General features: G+C 36.3%; 1 protein-coding gene across 3 annotated transcripts in view; it reads right to left on the bottom strand.

The window, feature by feature from the left end:
- The window catches only part of LOC114249006 (uncharacterized), a 55,873-nt gene extending 41,394 nt beyond the window's left edge, over nucleotides 1–14,479 (bottom strand). For 2 of the 3 annotated variants that reach the window (XM_089730130.1, XM_089730131.1), the window contains exon 1: nucleotides 14,088–14,478. The gene's annotated coding sequence lies outside the window, so the exon portion shown is untranslated. Of the gene's footprint in view, nucleotides 1–14,087 lie in introns of all 3 variants that reach the window. The other variant, XM_089730129.1, reaches the window with a different exon arrangement.

Raw genomic sequence — 14,479 nt, 5'->3', positions numbered from 1 at the left:
AATCTAACCAAAAAAACTCCAAACAATAAAGTACCTACCAAAATTTTAATATATTCTACCTATTCCTTCCACAAATTAAACTCTTGGCTGTTATAAGCCCCGGTAACCGTCTAAAAGTGGAAATATGATTTAGTTAACGATTAAAAAAAAGACTCCCAAACGACTTGTTAAAAAGGTCTGTCGATATACTACAATTCACTGAACTTAATCAAATTATTCTAGTTAAATATTCGAACCTATAATCAAATGAGTTCGTGATAACGGTTATATTAGACGTGACGGCAGTTTCATTGGCCGGCAACATTAGAGAAATGTGGCCGCCATTGTTTAACGTTTTTTATTGTCATTTGATGTAACCATTGTAAGCGGTGACCTTAATGCATAATCATCAATGCAACTAATGATATACTTGAGAAGTCAAAAGTAATCTCCAGCAGTAACGGTAACAAAAATTGGTTTTCCACCTTTTATAATGTTTTTTAGCCAGATCTGTGACATTTGCGTAAAAGCTTTGGGGTATCTACATACTTTTTTTTTTCGGATAGGGGGCCGAATGTCCCACGAGATGCCCAAACCTAGGGGGCACGTGGGATATATAGAGGAATTGACAGTCTACATAGCATGGACACCAACATTCTATTAACTCCCTTTTTTTTATTGCTTAGCTGGGTGGACGATCTCACAGCCCACCAGGTATTGAGTGGTTACTGGAGCCCATAGACATCTACAACGTCAAATGCGTCACCCACCTTGATATATAAGTTTTAAGGTCTCAAATATAGTTACAACGGCTGCCCCACCCTTCAAACCGAAACGCATTACTGCTTCACGGCAGAAATAGGCAGGGTGGTGGTACCTACCCGCGCGGACTCACAAGAGGTCCTGCCACCAGTAAATTAGGAACAGTCGGACGCGAAAATAATTGTTGTATCAGAAATTACATTTTGAACAGGCCTATCTGTTGCGTGTCTGCTCTGTACGCTCGTAAGTTATCAATTGGACGGGCGAGCCCCCAGCGATTAAATTGAATGCCAAGGACAAAGCACTGACTCCCGGTGTAACTAGGAATTAAATATCACAAAATGTTGTCGATGCGGTGTACAAATAATAGGCGTTTAGTCTCAATTCAAAAGCGATAAACGTCTTATAGTGTTTTTCGAAAGAAAAAAAAGCATAACGAAATTACCGGTTAATTCATAGAACACTGACATTTAGTGCGTGTAATTAAACACAAAAGAATGATACAACACAAAAATATGCCATATTTCATGTGGCGGTAGCCATAATACAACACATTTGACAGATGCCTGAATCTTGCTTACGACATTTTCAAAATAAGCTTGCATATATACAAGCTCTGAACAACAACATTCGGACCGTCGCATCGGTCTACCGAGCAATATCATCCGTTCGGATCTTTCTTTAGTCGTTATACCAACATTTCATTTGTCATAAATGTTAGATAACAATATATATTAATATCAAAAACTCCAATACACATTTGAACTAAGCAGTGCTCTACAGTGACCTTTGGATAAGACAATCTGACGATCCTTGTAATTCATAGTACTACGAATCCACTACTACCGCCAAAATGATTCAAACCACTAGTAAAAGAAAAGAACATTCACGCTGCTTGTAAGCTACACCTTATTCAGATGTTGCTTCGTCATAATTTTGTTTCTCGAAAACGTTAATCGCCTCCGCTTGTATACGACACCACGCCATTTTAATCTTCGACTCGAATCTGTATCTATATCATTATTTACAACATGAACTCGACGAGTAAACGTCGGTATCGGTTTGAACTACGGAACAAAAAACTGCTACCTGTATAACAGTTTAGTGTTACAATAATATGTACATGTATAACAATTGTTTTATTAACGCAGTAAACAAAAAATATGGTTTGTTATACATATATGTTATGTAATAAAGGGATGTTTTCAAAAGAATATCATAGAAATGACGACCTTGTTCAGGGTTTAACTGAGATGAATATTATTACAGCTTCCGCCTCGTTTTTTGGCAGTGATTGATGACTTCCATATAGTTTTGGCAATATTGAACTGCTTTTTTTAATATTGAAGTTTTACTGGTGGCCTGGTGGCCTTCCAGTTTCACCAGGATAGGTGGGTGAGCAAAGGCTCAGCCAAGAAGGGTGGGGTTAGCCAACAGCTGCCAGAGCGCCTCCGAAGGAGACCTAACAACTCGAGAGCAGCTGCTTCGCGGATGAATCTACTACCGGATCCGAATCGCGACCCGCTGAGAAGATCCGGCGAGAAACTCAGCGGGCTCATGCATGGGTTAGGTTGCACGTCGAACTCTTTGTCGACTTCGACGAGTACGGTCACCAGGATCCCTAAGTTGGCTCCTAGTGTTAGTATTGAACTGCATTCAGACGACAGACGATAACAAATATCTTCGAACAAAAACAGTTGTCTGGTACTATCAACAAAACTGAGAAGAAACAAGCCACACAATGCCACAAAAATCCTCCTTTCGAATGAACCGTAGCGAACCCGTTAATTATGATCCAACAAAGGTAATCTCGATCGTATCTCGATCGTATTTTTGTTAATCGCATTTTATTCTCCGGTAATAAATTATGTTTTTCAAAAATATATTGTATTTCTAATGATACAAGCTAAGCGCGGCTTAGTTTATCTTTAAGTTATATTAATTCTGTTCGAACAGGAATTTGAGATTTTAATTAGTTATGAAGTTAATGAACCGATCGGTGCGATACGAAGATTGGAATTATTAAGCAAAAAAAAATACAGTACGAATTAATTTTGACTTCTCGGCTATTAATTAGGTTCGTATGTTGTCGTGTGAAAAGACTATTCGGAAAACGCGTTATTCGCTTTAACTCACTCGAAAGAAAGATTTTCGAGGTACGATAATTAGTACTAATGCAATTGATTAATACATTTTCTATTTGAGTTTAGCTATAAAGAGAATCGGCCAAGCACATAACCCATAAGTAGTGTAGACAAGTTCACTTGGACTACGGTCCATTACCGGTGTTCGAATCCCGCAGGTGGTTACCAATTTTTCTAATGAAATACGTATTCAACAAATGTTCACGATTGACCTCCACGGTGAAGGAATAACATCGTGTAATAAAATCAAACCCGCAAAATCATAATTTGCGTAATTACTGGTGGTAGGACCTCTTGTGAGTCCGCACGGGTAGGTACCACCACCGTTTATGTCGTGAAGTAGTAATGCGTTTCGGTTTGAAGGGCGGGGCAGCCGTTGTAACTAACTATACTTGAGACCTTAGAACTCATATCTCAAGGTGGGTGGCGCATTTACGTTGTAGATGTCTATGGGCTCCAGTAACCATTTAGCAGCAGGTGGGCTGTGAGCTCGTCCACCTTCCTGAGCAATACATAAATAAAATAGTTCATTGTAGTCCATAAACATATGTTTAATTAGTTAGCTAGCTTAAGTAGTTTTAACCTATCTTAGTTAATATGTAAGTACATATCTCTTGTGTTTTATTATGTTATTACTATTTACTATAATACTATTTAATTTATTGTGTAATCGTATACATTAAGCCGTTGGATTGTCGAATAAAATTAAAATGTTACCCTTATCTAAAGTCCTATTAAAGGAAGGACTACCAACGTATTAATCACGGAACATATCTCACATCCCTTTTGTGCTTGTTTTCGACGAAAAAACAATCAATAAACAATATAAATAAATGCTATCGGCGTATACACGTTTTATGTGTATCGCGAAAGTGCATTTTGCTCGAAGATAATGACAATTTATTTAACAAACCGAAATGATCAAGTTACAGACGCGATTTATGTGTCCCAATATGTTGCAGTCATGTTTGAAGTTTAGACTTTGTGTAAATGAAATCTTAAGCAAAACAAAATACTTCTCACCGTATGATAAAGAGTCAGAATTGAAAGATGTATGGTCCCTTAGAACGAATTTCACAATTTTACTTAAATTTCATGAATTAACTGAAATTGCTGACTGATAGTTAATTTTACTCTGATCCGATCGTTGCAAAACCACAAGATCACCTGCTAAGCTAATAATCTGAATTCATAATCTGAAGACTACCTGAAAATTTCATCGAAATTGGTCCAGTCGTTAACACTTATTGGTGCCGCATGAGCCATTTCAATAATTGGGTCCATTTCATAAATATTACGATAGTCATAGCATAGTATGACTAGAATACATTAGATGGTATCAGAAAACCAAAATACAAAATTTCTTAATTTTTTCCTAATCTTCTACATTCATTAATATTGCTACAGGATTACATAGGTACGCTCTAGAGGGACCCTGTAAGTGATAATTCATCCAATAGTATTAAAAATATTTAAGTAACAGCGCAAAAACACCCTTTATCACCTATTAATTTTTAATTCAAATCCTTGATGTTTGTTTGTGTTTTAATAATTATAACCTAAGACGGCAGACGAGCTTACGATCCAATAGCAAGCCAGTCACCGTCGTCACCAACAGACGTCGGTAATGCCATGCACACAGCCAAGCATGCGTGACGCTGTAGACTCTTTTCAACGGACTTAAAAAAGAACGAAGGATATATCTAATTAGACTGGTTCTTTTATGGGTGTTACCTCAAAACTTTTTTGTAGGTGAACCGATTTTGATGATACTTGGTTTATTTGAAAGCTGCTACTTTCCATGGTTTCAATAGGACCTCCCATTAAAATTTGACTAAGGTCTGACTATTCGTTGTTGAGTCGTCTTTAGAATTTCATATTTAATTCTACTTCGACTACATTGATTAAATTCTCATTTCAAGAGATTCACACGCCACTTAAATGCCGGTATAGCCAATTTTAAATTACGACTGACAGCACTCACAATCACGATGTCAGATGTCAGAATAATGAAATCCCATTTAAAAAGACACCACGCAATTATTTCGTTACGTTTATTAATTCTGGGTAAAACAGAACGTTTTTTGAATTTCTTTTATAGCCTTACGCGACTTGGGATTTTGCTGACGTCCTATTATATTTTTCCTTATAGGCAAAGTTTACGCTGTATTCAACGAATAACAAGTTAATATTTCTTACTAATTATTACACCAATATTTCGGTAGTTTTTAAATATTCGTCAACGTAAAACTAAAAAATAAACTTTTATCATAATAATAAAATTTTGTCCTATGTGAGTGGCTTTGGCTTTTTTTTCCTTCCTTATTCGCTGGCAACTTAAGGGATATTCCAGATACACTTGGACGGTGACCTTTGGTATTCTTCATCACAGAAAAACTGCATAATGTTCAATTTACTAAAAGAAATACCTTACAGGCGAACTAAAAACCCTAAAAACAAAAATTTCGAAATAATCCCTATTCTCAATTCAAACTCTTTACAATGTCAAAAATAAGTTTCAATAATGCTACATGTTTTTATTATAAAGTTAAGTATTATTCTGTTTTCCGCGATTGAATCCTTGGATTACTTTATAATTTAATTAATGAAAACAGCTTGTCTTTTATTATCAATCTTACACATGGTAGAAATTCGGTATTGTCTGATGAACGATGATGCACAAAACAAACAGACAGTACGTTAACCTCTCCGTGACATTTTGAAATATTCATAAGCCGTTTCATGCATATTTATGAAACCAACTCTTTCAAATGGATTGTCAACATATTATTATTATTATTATCCTTTGCATTTTTTTATGTCTTAAATAACTTTTCTAAGATTTAATGTTGTTTTTGTGGATTTTATATCAAAATTTGGAAATTTTGTATATAGAAAGTAAATTTCGAGGTTTATTATTCTATGCCTATTTTATGATTAAATATTTATCATTACATCTGACGCTTCGATCATAACGCCGTGAAAGAATATAAATTTATACTTATATAGTAGTACAATTTGGAGTTTGGGACATAGTGAGGGAATTATTTGTATGGTACTTACAATATACATTATTCTTTAAAGATATTCATATGTTTAAAAAATTATTATCAACAGTATTCGTCTCAGTAATGTTCTTTTCAAGGAAAAAATAATTACCATTCTATATCGGCTAGAATTTTGTAAAAACTGAAAGCACAAGAGTTTCAAGATTTTATGAGAATTACCCAAGTATGAAATTAGTCTATAAGCCATTTAAATTATTTTTCGCTTAGATTCATGTACCAAAAAAAAAACTTCTGTAAAAAAGTTTCAAGGCCGGGAATAACGTTTTTTAAACGATTTACAAAATTATGTGAGAGGTTTTCGCTAACGTATATATATATATATATATATATATATATATCTATCCCTTTTTTCGTTATCTATTAATTTAGAAGCTTCAAAAGCACTTACCTACCTAAAGAGTAGTCTTAAGCCTGTCGTTCCAAAATAAATAAATTAACAAAAGTAAACTTTACATGTCTTTAAAACTACTATTTAATGTTGAGAATGCAAATGGCGTGTTTTTAAAAAGACGAAAATAAATGAGTTTCGTGTTTTAATGCGAAGCCTCCTTAGTCCTCAGTAGGTATTCTCGATATGGTATTGTTGTCGTTTCGTGAACTGACTTAAAAGTTTTAAGCAATACAGTCTATAATCGAGCTATTCCCGAAATCGAAACTATGTTCCTGACAAGAAAATGTTTTCAATTTTCGGGAAATCTCACTCCACTCTAGCTTAAAGATAAAATAAACCTTTAAATATCAGATCCAATAACCCTTACATTAGACACCTTTAGCTCTAACACTAGGAGGGACCCCGGTAGCCGTACTCGTCGAACTCGAAGAGTTCGACTTGCAACCTACCCTAAACATCAGCCCGCTGAGTTTCTCGCCGTATCTTCTCAGCGGGTCGCGATTCCGATCTGGTAGTAGATTCATTCACGAAACCGCTACTCTTGAGTTGTTAAGTCTTTTTTGGAGGCGCTCGGGTAGCTGTTAGCAAATCCCACCCTTCCTGGCTGAGCCTTTGCTCGCCCACCTGCCCTGGTAAAACTGGAAAGGCCTCCGGGCCACCAGTAATGTCTCAAACATAAAAAAAAACTTTAAATATACTAAGTATCGAATATGTACCTTACTTATAATTTCGACATTCAAAGGGCAATTTTATTTTTGTTAAAAATCACACCAGTAGCACAATATTAATCTAATTTTAGCAATTTTTGCTGGTCGCTTTGGCGGGAACGCAATGTTTTTTTTCTGCTTAATTCTCTGATAGCCTAATAGCTATTGACTATAACTATAGCTAGTGAGCTGAAGGGCTCGACCTTGAGAGGACTTACTAACCCTAGCAAAAATAAGGCATCGCAGTATCTACCACCTGTAGCATCTGTGATAGTGCACACGTCTGGGAAAATGAGCCGTAGTCCCTGGACGTGTCTTCTGGGGTTCAAACAAATAGCTTTCTGATTGTTAATGAATTCATACCATTTTATTGAGACATGATTTCATGACATTTCCTCCCTTAGCACTTCATTTAATTTATTTTAAGTTTTATCCCAATCGATTAGAGTTTCTGTTCAATCAGCTTCTTTTATTCCGCTCCACTGCATTTATTATAAATTCAATTAACAATTGAATATTTTATAAACTCGATCCAAGAAACCGATTGTCATAATTAAAAAAGGAAGAAGAAGACGAATTAAATTTATGGATATTTTTTGTCTTTTTCTTTGGATCTCAACTTTCGACCTTTTGACTATAATTTATAGATGAATTATTTAAAGTATCCTAAAATAGTCTCATATATCTCTATGCTATTTAAAATTTACAGTTCAACATAATTACTACTCTGGTAAGTGAAAAATATCGTTATCTGACCTTATTATGCCAATCAAACAAAGTTTTGTCTAAAAATGTTGTGTAAGCTTTTACGCATTGTTGAAACAGAGCTTCTAAGCAAATATTGACTAATGCTAATGCGAGCAGGTGAGCTCTCGGGGCTCTAAAGGGGCGTTGCTAACACTGGCCCTAGCAAGAGCAGTGCTTCGCAGAATCTACCACCGGATCGAAAACGCGACCCACTGAGGAGATCCAGCGAGATACTCAGTGGGCTGGTTCTATGTCGGTGACGGGTTGTAACCTTAGATACTTGATATCACTAGAGTTGCGAGTTTCATTACTCAATGACGCTAGCAAAAAAAAACTTTTATTACCTACCCTAAGTTAATATTGCGCTTCACAATAACTGTTTCCGCAACCAAACATTTATAAAACATAATATCTTTAAGAATGAATAACGACTTCTTTATAAGAATTGTCATCTCATTCTTCGATTAACGTATAAATGGGTTTAATAATGACAGAGCCGTTGTCCACGGTGCAATTATCTAAAGGCAGGATCATTCGTCAACTTAATGCAACATGGGTGGTGTTGCATTACTCATTTAATTGATGAGCGACCGACGAATTTACGACCCACCTGGCGGTAAGTTGTTACCGGTACATATACCTGAACGTTGAAGTCTATTATGCATTACATTTGGCCGAGTATTTGACCGAGCTACTGATTCGTGGCTGAAGGCATACCTACGGAATCACTGCAAAACCTACGAACATTTTTTTCGGGCATGAGCCAAAACTCGTATATGAGGTTTCTGCACCTAGGACGGGCGCATGTTTTGTGAGTCTTGACAGTCCACAGATTACACAGGATCCCTGTGCGGCAGTAAGGTAAGTCCGTCCACATCGAAAATACATCAAAACTTCGTCCTTAAAATGTCGTCTGACCATGACACCGGCAAGCACTTAACACTACATAGACCGTAAGATACACGATAAAATAATACTTTTCACTTTTCACTTTTCATAGAATTCATTTAAAAATTAAAAAAAAAAACATTCAGGGGATACTCTATGTACTTTTTTTTTAATCCACTAAAATACAGTTCCTTTTACCTGCGCCCGTCGTTTTAACTTTTTACTTAATAATCAATTTACGATACCGGAGATAGCGCCGAACCACATAATGAGGAGCCCTTAGTTCAACACGATGACAGTAATCAATGGAGGAAGCCATTATTGAAAATTTATGGTAACCGACGCCATATTGGTACGCTAAAACACAGCGTGCAAAGAAATTATTAATAAACATGCAATTTATTTTAATACTGACGTCCGTGAATTATGTTCATTGAATAAACAACTTATTAAAGGTTCGTGTAACATTTAAATTATGTGTTATATATTTTAATGAACAACATAAAAAGTACCTTTTTTCCCTACCTATTCGTTAGTAGACTGACAGGCTGACAGACATGAAGGATAAAACGTCCGGTGCATTCGTGTTGAGCGTTGCACCGGTGTTCGAATCTCAGGCGGGTACCAATTTTTCTAATGAAATACATACTCAACATGTGTTCACGATTGACTTCCATGGTGAAGGAATAACGTTGTGTAATAAGAATCATACCCGCAAAATTATTATTTGCGTAATTACTGGTGGAAGGACCTCTCGTGAGTCTGCGCAGGTAGGTACCACCACCCTGCCTATTTCTGGCGTGAAGCAGTAATGCGTTTCGGTTTGAAGGGTGGGGCAGCCGTTGTAACTATACTTGAGACCTTAGAACTTATATCTCAAGGTGGCTGGCGCATTTACGTTGTAGATGTCTATGGGCCCCAGTAACCAGTTAGCACCAGGTGGGCTGAGAGCTCATCCACCCATCTAAGCAACAAAAAAGGCTATTCCAACTACGCCCGGACGAGTAGGTGAGCTCACGAATTCAACTTGAGAGAATTTCCTAATACTAGCCCTAGCAAGAACAGTGCTTCACAGAATCTACCACTGGATCGAAATCGAGACCCACTAAGAAGATCCGGCGAGAAACCAGGAGAGCTAAAAAAAATTTTTTTCAATCCCTTTTCATCTGACGCTTTTACGAGACTTACATATAACCGTTATATAATTCAAAAATGATAACAAAAAAGCAGCGGTTGGTAATGCGAAGTTACAACATGCCACCATTGAAAATAAATAATTAAAATTATATTTTTAACGCAACGTCATAAATCAAAATGAAACATTTACATATTTTTTCTGTTATTATTACACGCAAATTATTAAGATATTATTTAATTCTCGGAATGAAACTTTTCGCGCAGCGATGTGATTTTTTTTATCTACAACTAGCAACACTTGTTCTACCTACATATTAAATACCTACATATTTTTACTTTTCGACACACACCTTTTTCAAAACTACCATTTGTGCGCCAAACTCGAACAATGCCTTAAACGAGAAAAAGCAAAACGAATTGACTATTTACCAATACAATACCTACTCATTTATTTAGCATTTGAAAATCTTGCACTAAGCCGAATTCTTGTACTTTCAAAACATTGTCTAAGAAAAACCCAAAGTGTTCAGCGTTTTAAATATTCAAACGACCGTTAAATCAGAGACGCCACACGAAATCAATGTAATTTTATAATGAAAATAATAACATAGAACGAAATGTCGTCGAACAGGCTATGAGCATGATTTTTTGCCATCCACAAAGCTTGCTCCATTTAACATATCTGTGACCTTTACTATAATAGCACAGGAGAAAAAACTTCGCCACTCAATATGATAATTTATTATATTGAATAATTGTATAAACTGTCCAGATATTTTAAACAGGATTGTCAGGAAGTGTTTAGCTTTAGAAAAACTAAAACACTCGCAATTTAAATACGATGGTAATTGAAATTTCTGAACCCTCATTAAAATTAATTACTCAATCATTTTTTTTTCTTTTGAGACTATTGATTTTTATGCATAATGTATTTTTAACATTAGTACATACATAAAAGATATAATTGGAATGTTACCTTCTCACCCATTCGCTAAGCTAAGGTTATGGGTCCGTTTCCAAGAAGGGTTGACGGAAAACCGACAGTTCGACGGAAAACTGAATTCAATGAGTTAACAGAAAGGTAATTGTGTCGGACTCGACTTTTCTACGAGAACAATCTCCAAAGATTAGTACTCTCATGAAAATGTTTAAAATGAGACCTATTATTACTATGTGCATTCTTAAAATATTTTTTTTGCGCTTCATAACTAAAAGTTTTCTTAATAAATCATGTAGTCGGCTAATTTTGGTATCCTGCGGTGACTCTTATTCATAAAGTTTTAATTTCCATCGGTCAACGTGTGAGACATTACTGACGAAAAAATCTACAACATAAAATAGACAAAGAACATAATAACTGCCAAGAGGTTTCTCAAAACACTTATGAATATGAATTCCTAGGATGAATTTTTATTTCGCCCCAAAACGTACAGTTCTAGTACTGATTAAACACAGAACTTAGGCAAGGACTGACGCGGCCGATCACCAACCCGCTGGGCTGATTTATTAAAGAAAGGAACCTGGTCCACCATGGTCCGGTGTACTCGAAACGCCTCTAAACACCAGACCTGGAACCTCATCGTCAGGAGGGCAGCCCTCAAAAGCATTGTGGACCCAGCGAATGCTTCTGCATCACTAGCGCAACCACGACCACTCTGACAAGAGCGCCCAACTAAGAAGTATGCCCTACTCTGGGATATCTCACTAGTATCTACATACGTACGTCAACAAAGACAATATCAAATTACTACAAATTAACAAACCCGTTGATGTTCAACAGGGAAAATGATTCTACTAAAATACATGCATCGTATCATATTCAACTTGATTATATTACGATAATCAAAACAGAGTTGTTATCGGTGAAACCGAATGAAACTATTTGCTATAATTTAAACTTTTATTATGCTGTTTCTGAGTATCGAGAGGGCGTTGAATAAATTTAAAATATTTATATGGATAATAATTTTGAATATAACATAGTTGTAGTCACTACAATGTAGCATATTATATAAAATGTTGTATGTTCTTAAGGAACAGAGTATCTTAAAAAAGTTTATATCTAAATGAAAACTGCTTTATTAACATTTATTTTAGATTTTTTTCATTCATTGCTAGATACGCATTTATATGTAATTCTATGGATTTTTTTGTTTCTTACGAGCTGGTGATAGCGCTCGGAAAACATCGTGGAGCTCATTCCGAAGCCGGATGGTACGTGGCAAAAAGATCTCTGGAAACGCAATGTGGATGAACGCAGTGACTCCAGGTAGTATGAATGAACTCAATTCCGGTGGTGGGCGATGCGATGGTAAAAATGAGATCATGGGATCATCTCAAACAATTCCTCAGAGCACTCCCCATGGCGCACACGGTACAAGAGAGGACCGAAGTCCCTCCGGCAGACCCTGAGGTTCTAAGCGATCCGTGAGAATGGGATTATCGACAATCCGAGCGGCACTCTTCTGTATGGAGTCAAATGAAAGTAGCTGGTAACCCAGAGGTGGGAGCAATACTCCACGCGAGGCCCGACTTGCTCTTTATAAAGCAAAAGTCTTGGTTCAGGCGTGAAGTACCGCTTCGCTCTGTTGAGGACTCCCAGCATTTTGGACGCCAAATTGGCTTTACCCTTCAAATGACTCTGAAATCTGACATCGCTTGAAACGTCGATCCCAAGTATCCCAATACACTTATATAGTAACGTAGTCTTTATGACAGTTCTTCTCCAATCCTGCGGACCAAATGGTAAACAGTCGACATCGTCCAAAACACGCCACAGATCCTCCCGATCCACTAACGGTGCTTTTAGGTACCCCAAGCATCGGGCATCGTTCTCGTCGAACCCGTTGCTTGCCACGAAGGGCTCGGCGAGTAAATTAACCCACAGACACAGCCCATCGCGTTTCCGATCCGGTGGTAGATTCTGCGAAGCACGGCTCTTGGTAGGGTTCGTGTTAGCAACAACGTCAAATGTGAGCCCCGCTAGCTCCCTACTGGTTCGGTGAATCTAGAATAACTCCTCGAAGTTGCTAGAATAGGTAGGAAAAAAAAGACAGTTCTTTCGTTGATCAAGACGTACAGAAGCCAGGCATGTGCCCTGGCAGCAAAAAAATAATAAAAACGCGGAAAATCATTTTTGGTCATTAAAATGTCAGCCGCTGTTTTTTAAACGCTTTTATTGGCTTGGTATGTATGTATCTTTATTTGTATGTAACGGGATCTTTAATGTAATATTCACCCACTTCAAGACCTCTATACTTGAAAGTTTGCACATGCACCTGGGACCGATGACAGTAAGATACAATTCCAATTATTTTATAACTTCGCTCTAATATCCTGAACAGTATACTGTATGGACGGAAGAAAAACAAAATTAATTGATGTTCGGTTTGTCGTTTTTTTTTAAATTTTTTTTAAGCAACACATATTATTTCCATATTAACAACTACACTCACACATTTGTCATCGGATTTGTATAATATTATGATTTTTTTTATATTATCTCTTACGATAGATACACTTAATAGGTTCTTGACTTTTGTAGGAACGGTAAAACATTATTTATGTTCTTTTAAAATTGAGTAGTCATCGTTTTTTTTCTGTTTTCGTACAATAAAATGCATAGTAATGAATTCTAATTGCCGAATTAATACTGAAAAAATACTGACCAAGAGTATGTCGGGCGGACAGAGATAGAAGGGTTCTGTTGTCCAGTAAAATAGGTATTCACTTAATAAAAATATATAGTGTCATCAAAACTACAGCATATAATTAAAAAACTTTATCCGTTATTCTGGTATTTTTTCGAGTCTTTAATAATAATAAAAAATCTACATAATTAATTGCCCGTTTCTCCTGCCTTCAATGTCACATTTGAATCCTCGATTGAATCCTCATATCGGGGCGGTCGGTCGTGTTTACCTATCTTAAGTCAATGTCGTCTGACTGTGAGTAGAGCCTTTAATTTTTTAAATATAAACAACTTTAAGTAGATTATACAGGTGTGTACGATCGTACCTTTTCAAATGGAATAGGCATGATACTTATCTCTTTACTATTTAAATAAATAATTGAGATGAGGTCGTAAACATTAATAGCTTTTATATGGAAGTAAATCGGTTTCAAATCTCGTTTCTCGTGATTCATCTAACATAAAATCTAAAAGTTTCTCTAATATTCTCTGTTTAACTGTAATAATAATGTTAAGTTTAAGAATGTATTTGTTAATAAATGTATCGCAAAATATTTTTAAATGTTCACTTACTCTGGATCGACGATATTTTCGCCTCTTGACCAATAAAAATCCAATGAACCAAAATTCCTCTGCCTGGTGATGGCACTAAAAAAAACCGGACAAAACGCACCTGTGCTAGACACAACTACAAAATTTAAATGGAATATAACCGGCACAAAGCTATGAGAAAACACAAATGCGAAAATGAAATAAAAATCAAAAAACGATCAACTGTTCTAAATTCAAACGGCGCGCGAAACTACAGAAATATGTCAGTGGCGCGACGCGGCGGACGGCCTAGGCACTAAGCGTGCTCCGAATCACAATGGTGTACCCGTACTTATGTATCGAAATTGAATGTTTTTGTATTTCAAAAAACTTTTTGGGAGCGGTTGTACCGCAGCGGAGGCGAGGATTTGAAT

This window comes from Bombyx mandarina, chromosome 10 (assembly GCF_030267445.1).
Source record: "Bombyx mandarina strain Sakado chromosome 10, ASM3026744v2".
NCBI lineage: Eukaryota > Metazoa > Arthropoda > Insecta > Lepidoptera > Bombycidae > Bombyx > Bombyx mandarina.
This window is presented reverse-complemented; position numbering and strand designations above follow the sequence as displayed.